The sequence below is a fragment of the Camponotus vicinus genome, unplaced genomic scaffold (assembly GCF_025532165.1).
Source record: "Camponotus vicinus isolate PSW18456_S1 unplaced genomic scaffold, iyCamVici1.0 SCAF_2, whole genome shotgun sequence".
Lineage (NCBI taxonomy): Eukaryota > Metazoa > Arthropoda > Insecta > Hymenoptera > Formicidae > Camponotus > Camponotus vicinus.
Window position 1 is genome coordinate 9721288 of NW_028141956.1, and position 26530 is coordinate 9747817.

Consider the following 26530-nt stretch of genomic DNA (forward strand, 5'->3'; position numbering starts at 1 on the left):
AAGAAATTTTATAGATCCAACCAGAAAATACTAACCAAATCCTTATAATAAAATCTATTAAACGTTCTAGTTATAAAAAATCGAGTCTTATCATGATAACTAGAAATTCTTGTTTGATTTAATCAAAATGCCTTCAATCATATACGTCTTGTTGGTACAATCAAACGATTTTTCTTAGTGTACGTATATATATATATATATATATATATATATATATATATATATATATATATATATATATATATATATATATAATAACAGGGCTAAACTTCATCTTTATTATTATTTCGACTGTTGGATGTAACGCGCGTATGAAAATCGAAATTTTATATGCACAAAACCATCAAATTCTCATATTATCTTAATCGGCGTATTTGGAATGCAAATTAAAATGTCAACGGCGGTAAAACGGACGTGTTTCCGGGATATAAAATTTCCATACGAATATGCGGATAGATACGGGAACGACGATATTGGATTAGCAAACACGGTTCTCATTACACGAAACACACTCGTTTCATAAATATCACCCTGTCACGATCCGTAACATGGTAGAAGTATTTTATGGCGCGATCGAGCCGCTTTTTGCCGTCTGCGGGGAATGATATGTGTGTATGTGTGCGCGCATATGTATTTGCATGTGTGTATAACGGACAGTCTGGAAACCATTTCAAAATGTCTGCATTACAAGCTCCGAGATTTAGTGGTAATATTCAAGATGTCGCGAAACTTTCCGGGACCTCGGCGATACATCGCCCCGTTTACTTCCAAGACGCGAGCGATGGCGCGATTCATATTTTCTTCGCTTCGTGAAATGCTATTCGGATCGTCTCCGTTACGGAGTCGCTCCGATTCTTCCGACCTTCCGTCGACAGAAATATTCATGATTCCCGCAGATTCAGAAGATTCGAAGAGTGGAGACGCCGCGAAGCTTTAAGAAAATTGAATTTTTATTTACCGTTACTCTCGTTAAAAATCGAGGAAAATATCAAATAAATAAGATTATTATTATTTATTTATATATCGAAAAGTATAAATTTAATCATTTAATTTCCAAGCGTATAATACGAGAGAGAATATCTATCCAATCGCGTTAAAAAGTTTGCAAGTACCAGCCAATTAAGAGATCTAATTTTTATTGTAATTTTTTTCGGATATAAATATCTCGCATGGAAATATAATAGCATCCTTTTTATTAGATCGACTTATCATTCGGCGCGATAAGTTATGCACGGGCGGGCGCGCGTTATCTCTTTGATATTATTAATATTTACGTGACCCGCGAGGATACAAGAGTAGCGTTTTTGCGCCGTGCAGTACGAATTACCGGTATTCCCGGCCTGCGGGAGTAATAGGCGCGGGAAATATTACCGGAAAAACTAAGGGAAACGAGTGTTTCCGCGAGCAAGAAATTCCGCAATTAAGGAATAATGGAAAAAAATACACTACGTATCTATAAAAATAGAGAAATGGAAACCCGTCGAGAGAATAATTAAAAAAGATGGCTGTTTTAATCACACGCTGCAAAATTTACAGATTTATGAATACGCGAATCTATTTTAATTACTCGCTGTATATCGATTAAAAAAATCGATATCGCGGATTAATTGTCGCGCGATTAATCGCTGATAGAGGAGAGAAAGAGGCGAGTTACCCCAAGTTACAACATCGACAGGATGAAGTAGAAACAAAGTTGGCGGACGCGAACGGATATTACTCGAGTTACCACTCGAGTCGCATAGTATTCGTCGGAAATATGGAATAGCGCGCGTTACAACGCGTAAAATATCGCGGGTGCGGCCGCAATAAGCGCGGAAAAGCACGGACGGAGGAGACCCGCGATAATTTCGAGCGCGGTTGAGTTAGCTCAGTTTCGACTGAGTCGTTGCAAAGTACGGCCGCCGTACTTTGCCTTTCCATTAACGGAGTCTCGAGTTTCGTACTGCTCGCCTCCATTTGCGAACGACGAGTCCCGCGTGTTTCCCCTCGGGTATGGGAAAAATGAAGGAAGCGCGACGTCATCTTCCTGCGAATTAATTCGATTTCGTCAAGTCGAGTTCGTGTCCTCAGAATTTTTCGTTCACTGAAAGGATTTTAGGTCGAGAATATTATTGCATGACAAAGTCTAACTTGAATGGGGATATATTATTTTTTAATGCATAAAAGTTCTTCATTCCTTGAATCGTAAATTCATGGATACTGATATATCGATTACACTTGATTTTAAATCCAGTCGTTTGGATGGCGCGAGTTTTCTCTGCTTTTTGAAAAGAAAAATTTTAAATATAGCGATTCTACATTCTCTGAATTTTTTTATTCTCTCACCAAGAGAATTTTATTGTATCGAGAATATTATTGTATAACAAAATCTGATTTGGATGATATATAAGGAATACATATAGGAATTCTTTATTTCTTCAAGGGTATATATATAAATTTATAGATATTTTTATATCGATCACATTTGATTTCAAATTCAGTTTTTTTCGACAGCATTTTCTCTGCGCTTTTTGATAGAAAAGAAAAATTTGAAATGTAGCAAGTTTGTTCTCAGAATTTTTCGTTCACCGGAAGAATATTAGGTAGAGAATATTATATGACAAAATCTATCTTGAATGAGGATATTATCTTTTATAGGAATTCTTTGAATTGTATAAATTTATGGATATTTTCATATCGATCATACTTTCAAATCCAATCTTTTCGATATCGTGAATTTTCTCTGCGCTTTTCGATTAAAAAAAAATAGAAAAAATTTGAAATATGGCGAATTTGTTTTCTCAAAATTTTTCATTCACGGGGAGGATTTTAGGTAAATTTTAGATGATTCAAGAAGATTATTACATGACTTGCTGGCAAAATCTGATTTAAATAAGGATATTATTTTTTAATATACAAGAATTTTTCATTTCTTGTATCGCAAATTCATGGATGTTTTTATATCGATACTATCGATTTAAGTCCAATTTTTTCAACGGTGCGAACTTTCTCTACACTTTTTGGTAAAAAAAAGAAAAAAGAATTGGGAAATGTAAATAGCGAGAGAAATATTTTTACGGCGGTGATGCGAAAACGCTAATGCAGCTACTTGAATGGTAAACTAACTCATGTTTACCGTGGCCACGAATCGCACGTCCAGCGTATCGCCGGCGAGCAAACTTACCGGAAGTTATGCGTTTTCTACCAAAGTTATGTATACGTGCGGTTCGATGCTTGCATGCGCGGCATCGATCGTTGAAAATACGCGTATCGTATTTTGACGGGTAAAATCGAAATGTTTTATCGATCGACAGAACGTCGGCTCGAAGCCGATGATGTACATTTATGCGCCGAGTTTCGCGAACTTCTCGAATGATGTACTCGGTATTTTGCGAGGCAACGTTACCCCGATATTCGCAATAACTTCTCGTAATAGTCCTTTCGCGCATATCTATCTATCTAGGCATATAAAGTACGAACTTATGTATTTCGTATCATATCTTTTATTTTGTGTTACAATTACTTTCAATTTCCACATTTTTATTCCAAAAGCATTTTTACTTCCAAAAAGGAGATATGTTACAAAGTTAAAATATACGTTTGAAAAATGATCGTAATTATAAAGTAAATCCTCGAGTAATTTCGAAAAAAAAGTAAAAGTACGCAAAATTTAACACATTTTATAATACATTACTTTCCGTACGTGAAGTACCTATTGTAGGACATTTATGCCGTATATAAAATCGGTTAAGCCTGCGACGTGCGCGCATAATAAAAATTCACTAGCAGTTTAGATATCTCAGGTATTGTTCCAAGCTTACGCTTATTTATCGCAACGAGGCTGATAACTCGCGGCAAATACACACGACGCGATATCGATATTTATCGTTATCGTTATCATGTATGCAAACATTATTTGTCGTCGAGAGTCGCTTCGACTTCGCATAAGTCATCGGCGCGACATCGGTGGATTTATCTCATTCGAGTTATGCATCATTGTCTCATGGCGAGACAGTCGAGTCGATGACATAATGCTGCGACACGATGATGTAATGAAGGGCATATGGGTGCAGCGTTCTGTAACCCTCATTATACATACAGTGTCTCGATATTCATGGAATTTTATCTTTTTTTAATCTGTCGAAATTTTTGGTCTTTAATATATTTTGGATATAATATTTTTTTATATCTTTAATTTTTTACACTTATAATAAAAATTTGTTATATCTTTAATTAAATATCTTTTACATCTATTTTTTTATATCGTTATTATTTTTTATCTTTAATGATTTTTTTTATTTTTAATATTTACTAAGATCTTTCGAGTTTATTTTGTCAAGACAAAATTCGATCGATTAATTTCTTAAACTTTTTTATCATCAAACAACGTTTACGCAATTCGGATTTCGCAAAGTTTTCTTGGCTTGGATTCCGTCGTCTATGGTTGAACGACTGCGCACTGAATTTGAATCACTCTGTATGTATAATCTGACATTCATATATATACATATTCTATGTGTGCTACGGAATTGCCGAGCCTATAATTTGACCTGCAATCCGTCCGTCGTCTACCATTTGCTTTTGTAAAACCAGTCGTGAATCAAGGCAAGTATATGGATAGTGATAGGCTGCGAGATGTAACGGCTCTTTCATTTTTGAACTCGCCGATCGTATGAAATAACAATGACGATTTCGGGTTGGTTTATGCCAAGAAAAATCGATTATCCTACTCGACTTATATTCGAAAATTTCTCGTTCGAGGTGCACGATTGGAGCAAAGTATGAGATAAATAATTTACAAAGAATTACTTGACGAATTAATTATTATTAAGGAATGTTTGAAAATTTTGGAACAACCGATCTCTGATCATCATGAATAGGAGAAAATTACGTTTGAGATTTTAAAATAACAATCCAAATTTTTTCCGAGAAAAATCAAGAATATGAAAATCTATAAATCTATTAAATCCTCTTATACATATACATACAAATCCTCTATGTTAAGGTAGTGAAAAATCTTTAATCGAGCCACAGTCGTAGAATCTTACGCTCCGATCATGAGGAGAAAATCCGTTGTAAAATAAATCCAAACCATCTTCGTATATTTGACAAATCCCACGGAATACTTACAGCATCCCATCGACTTAGCCACGCGTAGAAAGCGTCTTCTTTCAAAACAAAAACATACAAAACGCATCAGACGTGGGATATGCTCGATGAAATGTCTCGCGGAACAGGACGCGCTTATGTGTGTTTGCTGATCCGGAGCACTCGAGCATGACCGTGAAGAGAGAGGGACGCAGAATCCGGTAGCGCGACAAAAGATACGACAGCTTAAGCTGCGAGGCTCGGAGCCTGAGGAAGGAATCTATGTCTCCGGACACAAATAGTTGTGACAGATGCCGGGTTATGTAAACAGGCCTCGATGATACCGAGCATTGTGTCACCGCGATCCAAGGCAGGGGGAGGAAAGACACACTTGGCCGACCATTTAAGCGACTACAATGGACGGGATTTGCGAAATAAACGGGAACACAAGCGCGTCTTCTCGTCCGGCTCGCTTCGAACGGTTTATAACTGTCAAAATCCATCATATTGCGCGATATTATTGAATTTGTAAAAAAAAAGAATAAGAAATAGCAGAATTTTAAGAATCAGGAACTCTGGATTATCCATTGTTTTCACGAATTTGATTAGTTTTGAAATTTTCGAGATTTAAAGATTATTGATTCTTAATAAAGAGTCATGTTCCTTCTGCTTCAAATTCTAAACATCCGAAACATCTACGTCTATCTTCATTAAATTTTGATCTAAAATCTAATATATGGACAAAAATCGATTAACAACGCGTTTTAAATGTGAATGTTAAGTACATCGTATATATTCTAATTTCTTTATTAAATTCAGAGGTCTCACATAATTTTCGAAACTATCGTTTAACTATCTAAATATCTACTCTGGGCTTCACTTTCGCTTTCGAAAAAATACTTCCGAAATCTATGCATATTGGGACATGCGTGGATACGCAGGCTTCAATCTCCTTCCATCTTTCGTCTCTTCCACCTGAACGATTTTAGAGTCACGACGCTCACGGAAGAATAGACCTCGCGTGACAATCGCTATCGACTTGCTCGATCTCTCTTGAATATTTTAGCCGAGACCTTCCTCGCGCTGAGACTGCGAAGAATAGAATGAGAGATTTCGGCTTTCTCGTAGAGTATAGGATAACTCTGAGCTCGGCTTGTGCTTCACCAACGTGCATCTTCCGGTCTATCCTCTTCTCTCCTTCGTTCGTTTCGAATATTGAATGTAAAGGAGAGGTACTAAAAATCGATATACCATGTTGCCTTTAGGCTCTAGCTTTCTAGTTGAAAGTTAAAGATAAACAATTATACTTAGAAATATTCACTGAAGACTGTTTTCTATATTTCATTTAAAAATTTTTACTTTTTCTTATTTATATTTCTGAAACCAAGTATTTTTAAGAGTGCGCTCTTCTCTTATCTTCTAAAATTAAAATTTTTAATGCGAACTTTCCAACAACTCTCGACAAACTGATTTAGTATACAAACGAGTAAATAATACATAAACCGTAGTTTTGATGAATAAACAGGGCCGGTTTAAAGGTGTGGAGGCCCTGGGGCAACGAAGAGATGGAGACCCCTAACCATTTTTGAACCAAAATCAAATAGAAATGTTTACGTTGTTTAAATAATTTATTGCGAAATAACAAGGTCAAGCAATATACATAGACCTTGTGTTGTATACCATTCGATAGGAAATTTTACCCAAAAATTTGTGTTGTGGAGGCCCCCCTCTTGTGGAGGCCCCTGGGCTTCAGCCCCTGTTGCCCCCCCCCCCCCTAAACCGGCCCTGTGAATAAACTAAAAAAACGAAATTTATATTAGCTCAAATATATTTATAATGACAGCATTTTTTATCTCCGAGACATACATATTTAAGAAAATTGATATGTTTTTTCTATTATTATTTTTTTTACTTTATCACTGAATTATGTTTGATTCAAAAAACATTCGCGTATCTTGCGATTGCGTGTGCAAAAGCTTAATCATCGGCGCAAATGGAAGCGGTTTGTAGTTTCATTTTGGCTTCAACGTCTATGTCCAGATTTTTCTTTTTCGTAAACGGTCGCGCCGTGCTATCATGATACTATAAATCATGAATTATAATGCATCTTGGCCTAGTAAACTCTTAGTCATTTACGGTATTATATAACTTGGCATCCGATCTGAGGTACGGCTCGAAGGGTTAACGGTTCATTGTGTACCTCGCCCGACAGGAGTGCAAGAATGATCGGTTAAACGAGCGGTTTGGGCTCGATTGGGCTTTCGAGAGGGTTAGTCTTTCAGATTCAAATCGAAGCTGTGATTCTACGGAATTCGGATTCGGGCCGAATGACGCGACGTAATTCGTCTCGATACCTGGTCAGAGACGATGGGGTCCGATAACATCGCGGACCTCCTGCGGAGTTACGTGGGTCAGTACGGCTATTATTGAGAAATTAGTGCGGCTTTCATATATGTCTTCCGGTATCGGCTGACTAGGCTCGCTTTCGAGCTGCGTGATGGTTACGAGCAGTTGTGTGCTATTAACGGAACGAATAAATTTTAAGGAACGTTTCGATCCGAATAATAAAGTTTCCAATGTGTACATCGAGACCTCTCTTGGAGCCCTTCTCTTTCTTCCACAATGAAATAAATTTAAATAAAACTTGATGGATACGAGATTAAAGAGAGTGAATTAAAGAGGTCGTGTATCTTTCGGGAGTCTCCTTTTTAATTAAATAAACAAGCGAAAGTGTCGTTCGCCCTCTCTTACCCTTCCCATACATCGCAAACGCTTACGCACGAGACGAATCACACGCGCCCGCATTCACAGATGTTTAATCGGGTGTCAGGCGGCGGATCCCCCGCGGGCTCTTTCGAGAGTCCGGAATGACCAGCGCTCGGGTAACACATCTTGAAAATTAGTGTGGTTTTCGCGCGCGCGATATCCTCTACATACACGCGTTCTCCAATCTGTGTGCTCGGGTTAAGGGCGTTCAGTTTCGCCGTGGGCGGTATACACGCGGTAATATATCCCTTTACATGTCCCTTTACACGACCGCGTGTTCCCGAGAGGAGATCGGGGAATGCCATTGTGGGCCGAAGACTTACCGGTCCTACCGTCTCTCTCTCTCTCTCTTTCTGTCTTCCTCCTTTTCCGGCCACAATGCACGATTCACGTAACACCGGGTGGTTCGTAGTCAAACGTGCGATCGAGCATCGCGGTTTCCCGCCGTTTCTCGATGTTCGAGTCACGAGAGACGTATGCGATGCATAAACCCCTTCGGAAGTCTCCTTAGTCTTCCCCTCTCTCTCTCTTTCTCTCCTCGTCCCCTGCTGCTCTGCCCTTTCGTCGTTCTAACACCTGCAGGAATTCGCGCGGTAGGTGACTGGCTGTACACGGACGTGCTTGCTGCATATATTCCACTACACGCTGACGACTGCATCGCGGTTGTACACGTCAGGTCGGCGGTGTCCAGGTCCAGGCCGGGTGTTCAGCTTGCCCGGTACATGCATATTACAACATCGCGCGCGCCGGACGAACGCGCTCCGTGATTTATCTCGGCGCGCTCGCCAAAATGACGCTCTCCTCCGCGGTTTATATCTGAAAAAAACGCGGGTCATCGTCGCGCGCGATGAAGTGTATGCGCGGCGGGTATTTTTTTCTTTTTATTTCGCTCGCTTTTATGAATAATGGATGACGGCGGCGCGGCTGCGCATAATCTTCTTTGTGTGTTAATGCGATTGTAATTTTGCACGCGGCATGCGAATGAGGGTTGTGTTTCGGGATGTTTGTACGATTCACAATGTATTGGTCGGGTCGAGAAAAATAAGAATCTCTAGGGTATTAACGGTATCCTCGTATCTCTTCTTATTGGCTTTTTAAATATTTTTCATAGTGATGTCAATATTGATATACTTGATATACTTGATACGAAAATAATTACGAAATAATAAATCAGCTGATGTGATGAATAATTTCGACAAATAATCGCAAGACTCGCATGGAAATTTTAATCGACTACATTAAACTTGAAAATTTGATAAAAAGATATAATTTCTTTTATCTAATCATCAAATTTAAATATCGTAAATTATTTTCATTATAATTTCATTGAGTATTTTCAGTGTAAAAATTTTTGCAAATGCCGGTACTTTGATATTTTTGCCAACTTCTGTTATGATGAGAAGAACGTTCGCTGTGTATATTATAATACCGACAGGGTGGATTATATTGTTTTGTCGCGATCAATGCACATTGCAAGGATAACAATGGTTTAGGCGAGAACGCTCTGTTTGCCGGGTGGTATTAATTAAAATTGGAGCGCCCCAAGGTCTTTCCGGTTTCCGAGGCATTTCTTCGCTTTCCGAGGAGAGAATCAACTCTCTCTCGTCTCGGCTCTCTCGTACTGCGATCGCGCGTGTTCTTTCTCTTTCGATGCCGGCAACAAAGGATTATGGATGGAACTGTATTATTTTTCCGCTATGCGGGTCCATTGTATGCGGACATTTTAATTGAAATCCGAGCTATTTTCATTTTCCGCGCCGCGCCGTCGGTTTTAATATTAATTGCCGCTTTGATCGTTTGTGATAAAGCGCGAGCGTTGCTGTCTCTGATTTTAACATCCGCGCGTGTACATCTGAAATATACATATTCAAATGTGTCAATTAGCTGATATCAGAAACGTGGAAAGTAAACGTAAAGGCCACGCGAAGAAGTTAATTTCGAAATTGATATATAAAATATCATTATATTGAAATAATCGATCTTGAAATTATGAATCGATTAAAATGATTATTACATCGAAACAATTAATTCGATTATTCGGCTTGTGGATTTTGCAAAAATCAATGTATATATTCAATCTTGCGTATAATGAAATATATAAATAAGTTTACATTATTTTTAATAAAATTTAATTAACAAATTATACATGTATAATTTAATCGTGAAAATAATCCCATTATTTTTTAACATGTTTTTCATCTTTAAGGCAAGTTATAAATTCTGATTAGAAACTGGTTTTCACTTGCGATGAATTTACCAATATATAAAGTAAATATAAATTAACGTAAATGTTTCATATTGATTTATGAAATTTGTGCCAGCATAGCTTTATTTACACACTTATATACATATCAAATAATTTAATAATTATGATACACGATATCTATCTTTATTTATAGAGTGAATAGAATTTTTTCTCAAACATTTCTCTAATTTTAAAAAAATTCACGCAACACAAGCGTATTGTTACGGTTGCGTTGTTATGATTTACGGTTCATGAACAATAAAAACGCCAATAGCATCAGGACACTCTTAGTATTAAGATCACGTGGCACATCACGTTTCTTCGTTTGACCACACCCGGTCCAAGAATGCGTTATAATACTTTCGCAAGCGTGCCTCAAACTTAATGGCGCGAGAAAAAGCAAACGTCGCGCAGCTGGAGGTTTCGCTAAACAATATCCACGATGTCGCACGGAGCGCAACGAATACGTTTCGGGTGGCACCCTTCGGATGAGTCCCCTCGCTCCCTCCCTGTCTCCCGAAGGAAATCCGTGTTGCGGCAAATTCCCGCGCCTTTTCCGCGATTTTAGCGTGAAGACCGCGCGACTCTCCTCGCATCGGACCCGATTTTACCCGAATCGTAGCGCGACCGAGGTCCGACACGGAGCGCCAGTTTTCAATGCGATTAACACCGTCAGCTCCCTTCTTCGGTCATCCCTTACTTCGACACCGACGACAATAGCGAGCCCGTATTATGCACGCTCTTTGCGGCCGCCGAAGACCGACCCTGCCGATGCGACACGACGCGTTGCATTTCTTGGACGCTAGCCCCCCGAGATCTCTCGCTGGGATCTCGCAACCGGATCGACTACCTGCTGGCTCTCGTCCGGTAGTTGGAAGGTGTTCGCACGGCGCGAGAGAGATTGTTAGTATTGTTCAGTGGAGATTAATCCGTATCAATGTCGGTCGATGTGCTGCGTGCTCTTCTCCGTCATTTATTTCGGATGAATAAAAGCACGATATCGCGATATTATTTTATATAAAATGAGATTTAATATGAGGAATTCTTGGCTTTTTCCAACTGTAAATTCTTTCCACGGTGAGAGAAAGAGAAATCTTAGCAAATAATGATGAATTTTAATTTGTTATTAAAATATAAAAAGGAATGTTTGATAACGAAAGTGTATTTTTTAGCTTATCTCGAAAAGCAATTATGTGTCAATCTCTATCTTTTATTCTACAGAGAAGTAATAACACTTATCAGTTCACCATCTTTTTTTATCGGTTGCATCACGGTTGAGAAATTCAATTATGTAAATGAGCAATTAAAAGATAACTTTTTCTCTCCTGTATAATTCATTATTCCAAGAGAGAGAAAATTATTTCACAGAAGAACAAGGTATGCTATACAAGAGGCTTCTCGTAGCAAATATATAATCTAATTTTCTTGCTTTTTAATTATTGAAATCCACTTTCCATTTTGGCACGAAGTGTAAACCGCTTAAATTCACAGCCTCGTTGAATTTCTTCTTCGTCCGCTTCATTTCTTTTTTTTGTGTCAGCGCGATGGCCAATTGGGGCATCTCCGTGTCTTCGACGGAAGTGCGTACGTGACGATCTCCTCTCGCGAGGAAGATACCGATTTCCAGAAGAATCTTCCACAAGAATCATCGGCGTAAGGTAGAGTGCATCCTTCGTCCGAACGGAAACTCGCTTCGAAATGAAATTGCACGACGTGGACGATGTCGTCGTCTTGCGAATTTGAACACGCTGAACGATACGTGGTTATCTGCGCTTCCAGACCAGTGGCTGATAACCACTGTTCCTATGTGCTCACTCGGATCTCGTAATAAGAACTCGAAATTCGCCGACGACACACGTAGCGCGAATATAATTCGCGGAAATAGATACTCTCGGACAAAGGATATCGAGATGAATAAAAATCCTTGAGCGCCTCTTGTGTTTCCCGCGGAAGAGTTGGCTCATTTTATCTTTGCCGAACAGATTTGAATTTAATCTCTGAATTATGACCTATATATATTTTATCTCTATATATTTATAAAAAATTTATAAAAGATTGTAAATGATTAAAATTTATTCGACATCTTTATTTAGTCGTGGATAGCGATATAAATAAATATTTCCACGTGAGAGAGGCTGATCATTATATAAGCATATAGAATAAGAAAAAGAGAGTTTAGATGAGAAAAGCTAATAATCAAATATTATTCTTCTCCTCTATCTGATGCTGCAACCTCGTGGCAAACCGAAGAAATACTCTCTCTCTCTTTTTCCTCTTTCTCTTATTTAAAAGGGAATTTAATTATCTGCTAATTATTCAATCTTTTATTCCTATCTCTTGACCAACAATAATATTACATATATGTTTAAAAAAAACTCATTTATCATTTGACAATTGTATTAAAATTATATATAATAATAAACACACAATGACTAAGAAACACTACGATCAAGAATAGCAAATAAACGAAAATAGTTTATTTCATCATCGGGGTGCTTTTGATTGATCAAAGTGTGATATATAAGGGTTACACGTTTTAGGCGAGTATTGTGTAATACAATGCAACGCGAAGAAGGAACTGGATCGTTTCCGAAAGCCATCACGACGTAAAGTTATGCTCCACGATCGCGTGACAATTCTATGGCCTACATTGCACATGCATCATGGCGTTCGCAGAGGATGAATCGACCGCGGCTATTCGTCGGTTCGGTTTAATAATATCCGATCCTGTTCTTGTTCGTCTCTTTTTCTCGGCGCGTCTATGTGCCTTACGTACGCAACTGCTCTCGAGATGCTCGCATTTTCGCCGGTCATTGAATAGTCGCGCCGTCTTGGCATGCAAGAGAGTAGGACGGATGCGAGGATCCATAAGGGTGCAATATTTATGCACGCGGGAGTTATGCAGCTTACTTGTCTGCGATTTATTTCGTGGCTTCGATCGCGCGAAATTTTCGATGATTCATGAAATTTTTAATATTCACGAGCCAACATTATATATTTTTCATGAAAATATATAAATAAAATATAAGATATAAATATAAATAATATATAAAAATATATAAAATTAGCAAATATATAACTAGATGCAAATGAGTGACATGTAAAATTATAAATAGCGTTCTGATCGGAATTACGTATTGCAAATCATATTAAAAAAAACAATCATGATATACTATATACAAAGCCATTTCTCCGAAGATGTAACAGAGGCGAACAGGGCGAAATGTACAGTTCTATCTGATTTAGCTTCCAGCGGTGTTAATGAAACGCGAACGGCAGCAAATGGCATCGATCGCACGTAACGCGGATAGGATTCTCCGGGCGAGGAAATTATTCCCTTGCACGGCGAATTCCATTAGGCACGTCCTTCGATTAAGCGGATGGATCGATCGGCGGCGCAAATATGCTGCGTAAACAATGCTCGAGCTTGCCTGCCCCTTCAACCTCCGATCCCTTTGAGAACTGGCGACGTCTGATACCTCGACCGATCGGTCGGATCAAATTTCCTACTTCGGCGATCCTTCTGGCTGCGATCCCTGCAGCGTCATCCAAAAGATCGTCAGCGATCATCGAAATCGAAACTCGATTCATTGTTCCCCCTGCGGACATTCATTAGTATCAACATTTATTAGTATCAGGTCGCGGAGGTGATCGGCCGCAAGAATCGTGATTCTCGAAGATTTGAGATTTATTAAGTTCTTAGTCGATGTGTGATCTTTGATATGAAAGATAATCGCAAATCTCTGGTCGTAGTTTTAGTTAAATATTTTATAGATAACTTATCCTCCTTAAAATTATTATTGAAGAAAAAAGTTTTCGTTATAAAATAAGTAGGTACTTGAATCATCTTTAAATACTTTGAAAGAGGAATCATTTTTTTAAGATCTCTCGATTCTAAGGATGGAATTATTATATATAACAAAAACGTAACGATGGTCTTTTATCTCGTAATAACACAATTATATGATATGAAATTATGCTGTATTGCTCGCTGTTTATAACTATGAACAATTGTTGACTTTTATGATGCACTCTCTGAGAAAGATGACGAAATCCTCGATGATTTGATATCGCCCACTCATCTTGGGATTATCTTTGATTGATGGGAAAAATGCGTGATATTATTACGATGAAAGAACGAGCAAGGACATCGTTATTAGTAGCGTGGACCCCGCATGACTAGGATTCTCGAAGGAGTAACATCGCTGACAATGTGACACAGTCGTTGGCCTTAAGCTTTTGGCGCCCACAGAGTTTCTCGTGTGTACACTTGAGACCGCCAATCATGCTGATTGTCCTGATTGTATCCGTGAGCCGTTTGCTTGCCGGGTCCTGCTACGCTCCATAATTATATTAGCTTTGAGGGACCAGGATTCAAGGACCTCCTACGTCCACTGCGTCAACTCCCTCTGCTTCCCTTCTCCCCTGCCATCCTTGTCCTCGTACGCGGTTCATCGGTCGTGTCTAACTCATTAGCGATACTAGGAACAAACAGGACGCATAGAGGGACATATCGATACTATTCGATGCTCTGAAATTTACCCTTTGCATGATGCTCTAGTGATACCGGGACGAATTAATGAATGAGCATCCGAGGAATGTTATTATTGTATCTGTCACATGTTACGTTAGACGTTTCGCGCTCTGTACCGTGAAAATTGACATTTGCTATGCATAATTTTAAATTTTAATGGCATTTTCTTGAAACGATAAATTTTCATCTCGAAACTTGACATTTAGAATTAATGTTTGCTCAGAAAATCAGAAACACGAAAAAGAACTGACAATATGAGATATATATTATTAGAGATATATATTATGTTGGCACGTAAGTAGTCATTTATCACGATTAATACATATATGTATATATGTATACATACATATAATAAACCTATCAAGCATCTGAAGCATTGATGACGTATGGAGATTGGCAATTGCCAATATATTCCGTTATAGATGAACAGTACAGCGAATATAATCTCGTGATAGCTATTGGATTCTCGTAGGGATGAAAAGGCGATGGATAGAGTAAAAGAGATATATTGTTAGATATGCATATATAATTTATATGTAGATATGCATCAAGATACATGATGACAAATATGTATAAGGATTCCGTTGTATGCGCAGAGTATGTTATTATATGTAATCTTTCTATCTTATCTCTCGAGTTTGCACGGTCTTTTAGTTTGTAATCGGTGTAATCATGATATATAAATAAAGGCAGTCCGCGCTGGATTAAGTACGGTCTTTTTTCTATAAAAAAAATGAAAATGCACACGCAATTATTCTCGGATTTATATCGATGCTATTATTTGCGAGAGATTCTATAGAAATTAATCATTATGCAGAATATCTATTTATTTGTCGAATTGCATGCACGATCTCACTACATATTTAATGTTATAACATGATGACATGATTATTAGTCTATATGAATAATTTATAAAACTATGTTTATATATATATACGTAGAGAGAGATGGACATTTAATGAGAGAATATTATAAATATATTATTATACATCTCCATATGAAATTATAATATGAAATTGTACAGTGCTTGTGGCTTTGCTTGTTTTTTGATTCAATAGAAAAAGCATAGGATGCTTATTGTGATTTGATACAAATCAATTGACCTATAATTCACAGGTATTTATTTACTCAATTAATTAAACATTCTAAATTTTCACTTATTCTTTAATTTCTTGATAATATTTGTTTCTTAAATATTTGAAATTTACACGAATATCGTCTCAAATATTTTAAAGCAAGGCGATAGATTTCGCTCGATTATCACCTTCCAGTGAATTTTTTGACGGAAAATTTGCGAGGAACAATGCGAATGTTCGTCTCTCCTTCTTTCCCCGAAAGCTCCCGTGATCGAAATAACGAATTAGCGTACTTAAACGAAGAACAGTGCGAGTCCTCATTAGCGACGAAACGAAAGCACGGGGTGAAGAATGGACGGGGAAGGGAAAGAGAAGATAGGATGGAATGTACACATACACACACACACTTACACATACACATCAATTTCTTCGGTACGTAAGTTGTCTTCGCGTACCCTTTTAATTACTGCGGGAGGATGAAGCATGCGGGGGCGGAAAAGCGGCACGCGCATTTGCATTTTCCGGAAGAGTCGTTTAGAAGTTACTCCACGGCATCGCCCGGAAGCGGCAGTGCGGTTATTTAATGAATAAAGGGAGAAACAAGAGGCTCGGAGAGAGGAGGAGGCGAACGAGAGTCGACAACGCGACCGAGAGGAGGAGAGAGAGGAAGAAAAAGAGAGAGAGAGAGAGAGATATTGTCGTTTCGAAGGAGAGAAGGGAAGGGAGTAAGATGTGGAATTGCATTTTAATAGAAGCATTACGGAACACGCGCAAGAGTTCGCTCGCTTGTTCCTCTCCTCATCTTGTTCTGAAAATTCTTAGCCTCCTTTTTCAGTGCATTTCTTGTTTATGTCCATATCTGAATTATATCCATATTCGAATCGATCTTTTTCAGCTTATTTATCAGCTAGTGATGCAAACCTGTGAATTTAAATATTGCTGCCTTATTTCGCCCATTAAACTTTCATGATATCCACTGTGAATTTTCTCTTAATTGCTTTTATTATAACTGCAATTAAGTTCCTATTCTATTCTTGATGACTTGTTATCCTTTGATTTTTCTTAATTAGAAGTCTCAATGTTTCCTTTGTGATCATGAATATCCATCTCAGCCATCTCATCCATCCGAATGACGTAAACATGCCATTATCTATTTATTTTGTTTATAATTTCTTAATATATTTATTTATGTCAGATTGCATCGATTGTCAGTCAGACACCAAATTTATCTCATATCATAAATTGCTACTTGCATAGTTAAAAATATTAACATAGGAAATTATGAAGATGCAAAAGAAATGATAAAAAAGTGAATAAACGCAAATAAAAGAGTGAACAAAAAGAAGAAAAAGAGAGAAAATAAAGTTTAATAAAAAGTAATAAGTTATGAAAATTTTATAAAAATATTTTAATTGAGAATATTTTACAAACTTACAGAAATTACATATTAAGGCATTTTTCAAAATCTTGATCATTAATAAAAAATATAAGCGGAAGAAAAAGATTTGCAGTTAGAGAATAGTGATCATATTTATGCATATAATACTTTACAATATCATACGTGATAAATTATATAATCAAAATATTATTATCTTGTATTAAAAAAATGTGTATATGTATATAACAACAATGTGTTTTTAATATTTCTTTAATGAGAGAATTTCTAAGGAAAATCACACATACACAAATACGCACAATGATAGTTATTAACGCAATATCAAGAATATATCAGAGAAATAACTGATGCAAAAGGCCAGCTGAAGAACTGGGAGTCTTATAAGACACTTAAGAAAAGATGTTTATGGAAACTCTCAGTGAAAAAGAGAGAAAGAGAAAGAAAAATAAGCATATGACATTTGTGACGTATTCATTCGCCGGAAAGAAATTCTTTTTATCAAGAAAAAAATCGTTTGGGACAGACGTGTGTCCGCTAATGACATTCGCGCGATTTATTCTCTTTGAGGCGAACTTTTCACGGGGAAATTCGCAAATATATCCACAAGTAGAGCGGCAAAACTTGCTTCTTCTGATCTGAAAAGCGCCAAGTTTCGAAATGCCGTTCGTTGCCACTCGGTATACGAAATTGCATCGAGATTAGAAATCTGCGAACATATCGCATGATTCTTTGTAATTGACTTTCTCTATACATGTATATATAAATATATATTTCAAGACGTAAAAAGAAAGTACTCATATATGAAATATTTAAGAAATATTTACCGTACATTTTTTGCAAGTACTTGTCTTAAAAATTGCTATTAATGATAAAGAGAATAAATTACTAAAGTGCGCTTTCCCAAGACGTCAAAGCGGATTGTTTCTCTATTATTTAGAAGCGATATCCGCGGAAAAACTGTTGATCTTTTCGGCGAAATCCACAAATGTAGGATCAAGTCCAACGTAAAAGAGCTTTGGGGCCAATTCAATTTTTATCCCTGGTCATTCTGTGTCTGGAAAGCCTCTCTGGTTCCATCCGATTTATCGTTCTGCATCATAACTTCCGTTATCCGCGGATACCTCGGTATCTTTCCGCCATTTCCTCTCTTCCCGTTCTCTCAGTCTCTTTCTTCCTCCAGGAATACCTTTTGTTGCTGGGGAAAACGTTTAAGCGCGAGTACATAAGACTTCCAGGACAAAACTTTGATCCATCCGGGGAGTGCCCGTAAAACAGGCTCTGTCGATGGAATTTCAGCTCTTTTGCGGTCGAACGGATGTCGCGTAAACATCGGAAAGAGAGAGAAAGAAAGAAAAAGACACAAGAGAGAGAGAGAAGAGAGAGAGGGGTAAAGAGAGAAGAAGAAACAAGAGGGAAAGTTAGACAGATTGAGGAACAATGAACGAGAGAAAAGGAGAGAATGTCTACAGCGACTTACTGCCGTCCATTTCGCATCGGAACTGATTTACCGCCAACTGCCGCTGGTCGCCGAATGGTTCCCGCGGTTCGCTTTTGTGAAGAAAAATTCCGCGGCCGACGACGAACGGAATGCGATTAGTTCGGCCTGATCGCCTTTTATTACTTGCGTCGCAACAGCAAAATCCGACGAAATACAAAACTCGAGGCGTCCGTGCAAAAAGAACGATACATAAAGTATCCCAGATCCTGATTTTACATAATAAGCAATAGACAAAAATTATCGTACATCTTTTCGTATTATATATATATATTATATATAAAAAAGTATAAAAAAGTTGTCAAAAAGGAAATATAATATATATATATAATAATATATATATATTATATTTCCTTTGACAACTTTTTTATACGAAAATGAACATGGATTAATATTTATTTTTCACTTGAATAAATAAATTTCTCAAATATTTCGCCCATCTCTCTACATGTTTTTATATTTTTAAAACGTTAAAAACGTCGTATTTTTAAGAATTGTTTTTTTTTTCGCTATCAATATATCAATTCTTCTCTCTAGAGAAGAAAAATAATTTTATCCGCGAAAACAGTTAAGTGTAAATTTAAATTTTTATTTTTATTACTTAAATTTTGATCCGACTGTAATTTTATGTACGTTAGCAATTTTTTTTTTGACGGCTCCGAGTTTGACATTGCGTTATGATTCTAGTGCTTTTGCGATTTTTTTGGAATACTTTGTTTCTTTTAATAGCATTGAAAAGGATCCAGAGAGGATCGAAACGTTTGCGTTTACTTATGTATTGATTATTGCGACTGTTCATTCTTTCTTTCGCTAAAACATTATTATGTCTGTAATTTAATACATCGTTAAATTATTATATTTTTTGTGTTTTGCGTCAACCATCAACGCTTGTGGTTTGTTTGCCTTGTCACTATCTTTTCGTTGATTCTTATCTTTGAAACCACTTTTAATTTATATTTTTTCTTTTAAGTGTAAAGCGCCCGCAAATTTATTAGGAGTAACAATGCTATTTTCCGGTACAATTCTCCGTTATTTGGATCAGATGCTGCGTCTGTATCGCGACGAGATCGCCGCGAGCTGGTTTAATTGAGTGACCGGTCGGTCGGCCTGGGGCGCGTGTTCGACCGGAGAAAGGGGGCTGCTGTGGGAATCGCGGTGGTGTGCGGCATACCGGGAATTGCCAGTCGGGAATCCAATTAATGGCCGCGCGCCGCGTCTTTCGGCCGCGGCGGCCGCGCCATGATGCACCGCGTTGCACCCGCGATGCATCCTGCTGGTATAACGCGGTCGGCGGGCATCGCCCAAGGGGGAAAGGTACGGGGGGAGGTTAACGCATTTAGGTTCGCGGCGGGGAGAGGCGATACAGGAGCACCGCAAACCACCGCCGCGATTCCTCGCATAACTATCCGCGAACAGGGGGTGGCCGCCTTCCCTTCGAGAGCGGCGGATCCGGAAACGCGCCGCTTTCCGTGCCGGTTGGATTCCGTCGTTTTCTCCTGCCGAAAGTTATCAGACGAATCGTCCGCGCGCGCGCGCGAGCGCGATCCCGGGATCCCCCGGCATCCCACGGATGCTGAATCGGTCCGATCTGAGTTGGCCTCCAAGAGGCGGGAATGCGTGAGTTTGTACGATCCCGCACGCAGTCGGGGAATCCCCGATTCGCGATTTATTGCAATTGAAGCCCTCGAAATTGCGAACGGTGGTGGGGCGCGAAGCACGGTACGGCCGGCTCGCTATTTATTCGATAATATATTTTGCGACGTAAAGTAAAACGAGGCTTTTCTAATTCTGGGAAAATAATAATTGAGATGCAATCAGAGCCGTGACTTTTTTTTAGATCAATCGAGTTTAACGAATATTAGTATATATTAGTGTCTAGTAAACGAATTTGAGAAATTTAGTACTATTATTAAAATAAATAGTACAGAATATATTGATTATATATTTATTTAGTAATTTGCAATCAAGTTAATTCAGATTTATTCGTTTGGAAGAAATAATTATATTTGTGCAAAGATTCATAAGTAGAATGTATACAAATTCCATTTGATTAAACGGAAATCAATGATTATGATATTACATGATATTACATGACTTCAAAAAAGAGAATTTAACAGCTTTAATAAATTAGGAATTAGACAAAGTCTACCGAGTTTCTCTCTTCGTACGCTGGAAATGAGAGTAATTCGGATTCCCAATCCCAGGAAGCAAAATTGAGAATTTCCGGGCCGAACAATTACATCTCTCCAATCTTTTGGCTCGTCCTTAATGCGCATCTTTATCCCGCGAAAGAGAATATTAGACCGGGCAGAGATCTATGCAACCCGAGAAAGATTCCCGGCGATGATCCCCCGACGAGGGGAGGATCTCTTCAGCGGGAGAGATCCTCCCCTTACTTATATCCCGATTACGAAAACAATCTCCGTCCACCTGCCATCCCCTTCACGCGGCGAGTAGTCACGAACGAACATCGCCGACGCGGAGTTGAAATAATATCGACGTGATGTTTAACTTCGCTTCATTGTTAAAATAATGGCGGGCTTTACGGAAAGTCAAGTGGCGAGTAACGGCGCAATTTAATCACAAGACTCTTGCTATTAAGTTCATCTTGAAACAAGTTACGTGTTTACCTTCTCGAACAAGAGGTGCTGAAAAATGCAAGCAAGTGATGTAAGCTACTTGACCCCTGCTACTTCCCCACCCTCCCTCTCTCTCTTTCTTTCTCTCTCTTTTCTGCGCTTCGCGCAAAACATGCTTTTTTGCAGATGGGACGAAGGATCGTCGATAATCTCGTTAAAGCGGTCAAACGCCGTCGAAATAAATCAATAATGTAACTTCAGCTCCGCGAATGGATAATATTTGCGTCCGCTATCTACCGCTGTTCTTCTCCCGAGCCGTCACCTCTCGCTGTCCTTATTTCGTCGGGTAACAATGTATTTTATCGGTAATATCGCGAGGCGAATTTTTCGTTGTACGAAGTGACATGTCCGGTGACACTACAATTTCGAGTGAATGGTAAATTCAATGGTTGACGAGAACTCGTTAGTAATTGCGATAAAAGGACGTGCATTACGTAATAGTAATAATAATGAAATGATGATGAAAATAATAATAATAATAATAATAATAATAATAATAATCATAATAAAGCTTCTGATATTTTGACATATAATGCCTATCGGTTCACTCTCGTTAAAATCGGAGTAAATAATCTTTATTTTATTAACTCACGAATAGGAAGTGTGATAATTTTGGATATGCTAATGATTTATTTATTAAAAATTCACCTTTTCTCTTTCTTCGCGAAAATCAATCAGAAATGATATCTTAAATGTTGTCTGTATAATATAACAATAATTAAATACGTATGTATTATTATTCGAAATATATTATTTCATTCTATTTTAAAGAATTAAAATAAGATAATTCTTTGTTTGAAAAATCACTTTTTTATATTAATTATCTTTTTATTTTATATTCAATAACACGATTTGATTGTCTCCTAAATAATTCGCATTTGAGTTATTATATTATTAGCTAAGCCTTATATTTATATATTTATAGTGAAGTTTAATAAAAATATTTTTTTCAAAATTCTTAATATGATCTCGAATTTAAAGCCCACATTTTTTCTGGCAAAAACTGACTTGTAAGCAAATTTTTATTCAGCGCATAATAAACTGACCTTAGACACAAGATTGAGAATCTTCTCAATGCTGCGCGAATTTCCAGATAGAAGCTCTTAAGATCCTAAACTAACAAAAGCACGATCTTCATCGCTTTTAAATCATGCGAAGAAACTTTAGCAGCAGTTACGAGCCGCCCGATACATTTTAAATGTCGCGGATATCGGCGATTACAGAATAACAAAGTTTCGTCCGCTCATGGAATATCTGAAGTTTTAATAACGTACATCTATAAATTCGCGAACGTGAATAGGTTAATAGAATGAACGAGAGCATCGATAAGAGTATGAAGAGACTCGATACATTAGCGTAGCCGCGTTAAAATTTAAATCACTTAACTTCATTGAAACTTCATTTACAGCAAGTTTTAGCATGATATAATGCGTTAAAGGAAGTTGATCCGGCAATTTTAACTCGGCTAAATTTGTATACATGTCTCGATAATTAATTATGAATAAATTATAATCCACTTAATCTATTAAAAATAAAAAATAGATTTAAAATAAAGAAAGCGCATGTATAAAAAATATCTCATGATATATTATAATAAATATCGAATCTTTTTAAATAAACCACTTTTCGAAAAATTTAAAAGATTTCAATTTACGACATTAAATACATTGTTTAAGATATTTATGGCATGCACTAGAGAGAGAGTCCGCCGTCGCTCGTTCGCCATAATTGAAACGACGTTCGTGGCTCTTAATGAATATAGATGCCGTTTCTCTCAGTATCATCTGGCAGCTGAAATAATGCGATCGAGACAATATGAAGACGAAGCGGCTCGCGAAACTCCGGAAGCGCAACTTGAAACAACTCCGCGACGCTATCCATCACGTGAAGAAAAAAAAAGATTTAAAAAAAAGAATAAAATAATAGATGTGATTTCGCTGGAAAATCTCAGAGATACGCAGTGGAATAAATTTAAATCTCGTATTTTTACATGTCGTCATTTTGCTCGCGGACCATCGCGAATTTTTGGCCCCGAGTTTGCTGAAATCGCCGGGCACTCGTTAAACCGAAATCAGCGGCTAATCGATTTACGACGAGCATTACCAGTGTTACGTAGCGGTTGCGAGATAACGCAATCCGGTGGTAGGAAAAGGGCGATTTTCGCGCGAGAGAACGTCAAAGGGAAGAGAAATGATAACGACGAGCCGCGGCTCGTTGTTCCAGAGAGCTGGTACGGCGAGATCACGTTGCCCTCGGTAGTTTTGCGCCGCGAAGTTGCCTTGAAAATTCTCCCCTCGTTTTCTCTAGTCGGAAGTTAAAAGTAGATTTACCCGGTAATATCTGCCGGAGAAACAGGAAAGAGATCGGAGAGATAGTTTTCGCTTTGCGTACTTATGCGTTTCCGAGAGATGGATAATCCTACACCGTAGGATGTATGAATATATATATTATATCTTTCCAAATAAAAAATACATTTAAGGAAAATTAAATCAGGAAGAAAAAAATGATCGTATTCTCTATTCTGTATTTTCTACTTTATTTTTAACGCCAATATATATATATATTTTTTTTTTTTTGAGTTGCGGATAGACGTTCATAAAAATAACGCTCGAATCGGTAAGATAAACACGTGTTATGTGGACTATAAAATGTACGTGCGTGGGAAAATTTATGTGGCAACGTCGGCGAATTTCGTGCAGATCGGTTTCCGGTGAGTGTATTGTTCTCCCCGTTGAAAAATCGGTTTCTCGTGCAAATTCCGGGAATCCGTCTTCCACACGGGGGGAGTCTTCTTCTTATTTAACCTACACTTCGCCCGATATTATATCTTTTCTTTCCGTCTCGTGGGAGAGACATGTAGTCGATTTTACCCCAAATTGTGGCTCGTGAAACAGCACGCAACCCCCGAAGCAAAAAGTGAGAAAGAAAGGGAGAGGGAGAGAGAAACCCATCTCGCGAGTGAGCCAAAAATATGTTTGCCTTCAACCTATATTTTTACGCTCCTGCGAATAACTATCACGTTCAACGCGATGCAATCTGAACAATGCAGCAGGTGTCTTTATATATGCAGCGCGCGTTTTCCCATAGCGAGGACGTGAATCATGCGAGAAATTCGGACGTATAAACAGTTACGGCAAGAATGTGGGTTACGAAATTGAGAAGGAATACGCGATTTCCCGAATCTGTAAGGGCGAGAATATTTTTGGAAGATTTTACGAAGCTACAGATCAGTGTACTTTTGCTCAGGAAGCCCCGTCGACCTATAAGACTAGCGAAACAATAATCGATATCTGTGAATTGGCAGATCCAATCGATAGTGATCCGTAAATGTAACGACCGGCGGAAGCTGCGAAACCGAAAATCTGCGTACTTTCATCGCGACCGGAAACGCGGGTCGAATTAAAAGAGAGGCGCTCTCTTTGTACGCGCCAGCTTTTCCACCTCGATCTTTTTTTTCCGCCGGACAACCCCGGTTTGAGAGCAGCGGGGGTGGTAAACGCGCGTTGAATACGAACCTCGAACGCGGCGAGACGGAGCGAAAAAAAATGGCAGTGCGCATTTTATTCCGGCATCGAAGTAAGCGTTGTCGCGATGTCGGAATGACCTGCCCTGTGTTCTCTCTCTCTCTCTCTCTTTCTCTCTCTTTCTCTCTCTTTCTCTCTCTCTCTCTCTCTCTCTCTCTCTCTCTCTCTCTCTCTCTCTCTCTCTCTCTCTCTCTCTCTTAACCAGCTCTTTCGGGACGGGTTTCATTGAGCGACGAGCCCGACGAGCTCTGACGAGCCCTTTGTCCGGCTTGTCATACGGACGCCATTATAGACGCGCACACACGCTTTCATTTCCCATATTTTCGTCTCTCCGAACCGGCCTCGCAAGTGAGAATTTGCGCGAAAGGGCCATTACACCTCGCGCATCGGTCGCGTACACAACCATTTTTTTCGATCAGGGATTTTATTACGTACGACCGTTGTTTTTCTCTTCTTTTTTTTTCAGAATCACGAGCGAAAGCGTCGACTCGTTCGCGTGACGGTCGCTTTGCTTCGGCTTTTCTACTTTTACGCTTTCAAAACTTTGGAGAATATTTCAATTTGCAGCCTCTCTTTTTAGATTTAGTCTCATATTTCCACAAAACTCCATTCACATTTTGATGCGAAATCCGAGTTTCATGGGCGTTTTTTTTGAGTTACTTTGCATATATTAAACTTTCGTTATAATCAAAGTGTCGTCTCGAATGGAAATTAACGGGTAAAATCACGTTATATCTCTTCTTATGTTCCTGCACGGTCTTGAGGCGAAGAGAACATCTGCAAAAGTACGTCTTTCGGCAACATGCTAATGACTTGGCGTCATTAGGAAGCGACTGTACTTGTGCGACCACTCGAATAAAGCCACGATATGTATATGACGGGCTCGGCCCCGATCCTCCAAGTCTAAGTCGTGTAGGATAGAGACGTTGGATACTGGGTCGTTTCCGGACCCGGACAAGTTCGCTCGTTCGCCCGCAGAGAGTCCAGCCTCGGAGTCCTTATCTACCTTCCTCCTGTGTAGAGATAGCCATACAACTAACGACCGAGAAACTTCGCAAACTTCGTGAACCGCGTCCATCCGGTTCCGCGACTTCATGGAGAAGCCGCGAGTCCGAGCCCGGGCGAACGTTTCTCGAAGATAATTGACGCAAGACTCCGGGATAAACCTGGAGTCGGACCGCGGAAGGACTTAGAGCTCGACGCATTAAATTCATCGTTGCCGCTCGTTATGGCGAGTCTCGGTTACGGAAACTAAGAACAGAGATCGCTTCAAAGTCATTATCGGCGATGTCAATAGTCGTTACATTCACTTTATAGAAATTATGCCAAAACCACTCCTCCAGATTCTAGATGTTCCAATTTTTTAATTCATATTCCAGAAAATATCTTGTCATAATTGTATCGTTTATCGTTTCAAAGAAACTTTAAAAATTTCGAGAATTTACAATTTATTTGTTTTAAAGTTTTATTTGTTTGTGAAAAGTATCGAAATATTTGAGATTTTCAGTTTTATTTGTTCGAAAAGTATCCAAATATTTTTACATATTTTTTTTGTTTTATAGGTTCCACTGAAAAAATTCGAGTTAAAAATTTTTACAAATATTTTCAAAATTTTTATATATTTATATTTTTGTTAGAGAATATTGTTTCCAATTTTTAAATAACTTAAAAAAAGAGATCTGAAAGATTAAACTTCAAAATTAACATACTCTTTGAAAAGTACAAGATTATGATAAAAAAATACAGATAAAGTATTGGAATAAATTATCCCCTTTGAAATATAATTTT

The 26530-nt window shown here is 38.3% G+C and overlaps 1 long non-coding RNA gene across 3 annotated transcripts in view; it reads right to left on the minus strand.

Annotated features, from left to right (window-relative positions):
- The window catches only part of LOC145965985 (uncharacterized), a 232990-nt gene that overhangs the window by 52964 nt on the left and 153496 nt on the right, over positions 1-26530 (minus strand). Inside the window, exon 4 of one of the 3 annotated variants that reach the window (XR_014436934.1) lies at positions 13205-13677. The exons of the other annotated variants lie outside the window; for them this stretch is intronic. This is a non-coding gene — a long non-coding RNA (uncharacterized LOC145965985). Of the gene's footprint in view, positions 1-13204; positions 13678-26530 lie in introns of those variants that run through there. 3 annotated transcript variants of the gene reach the window in all.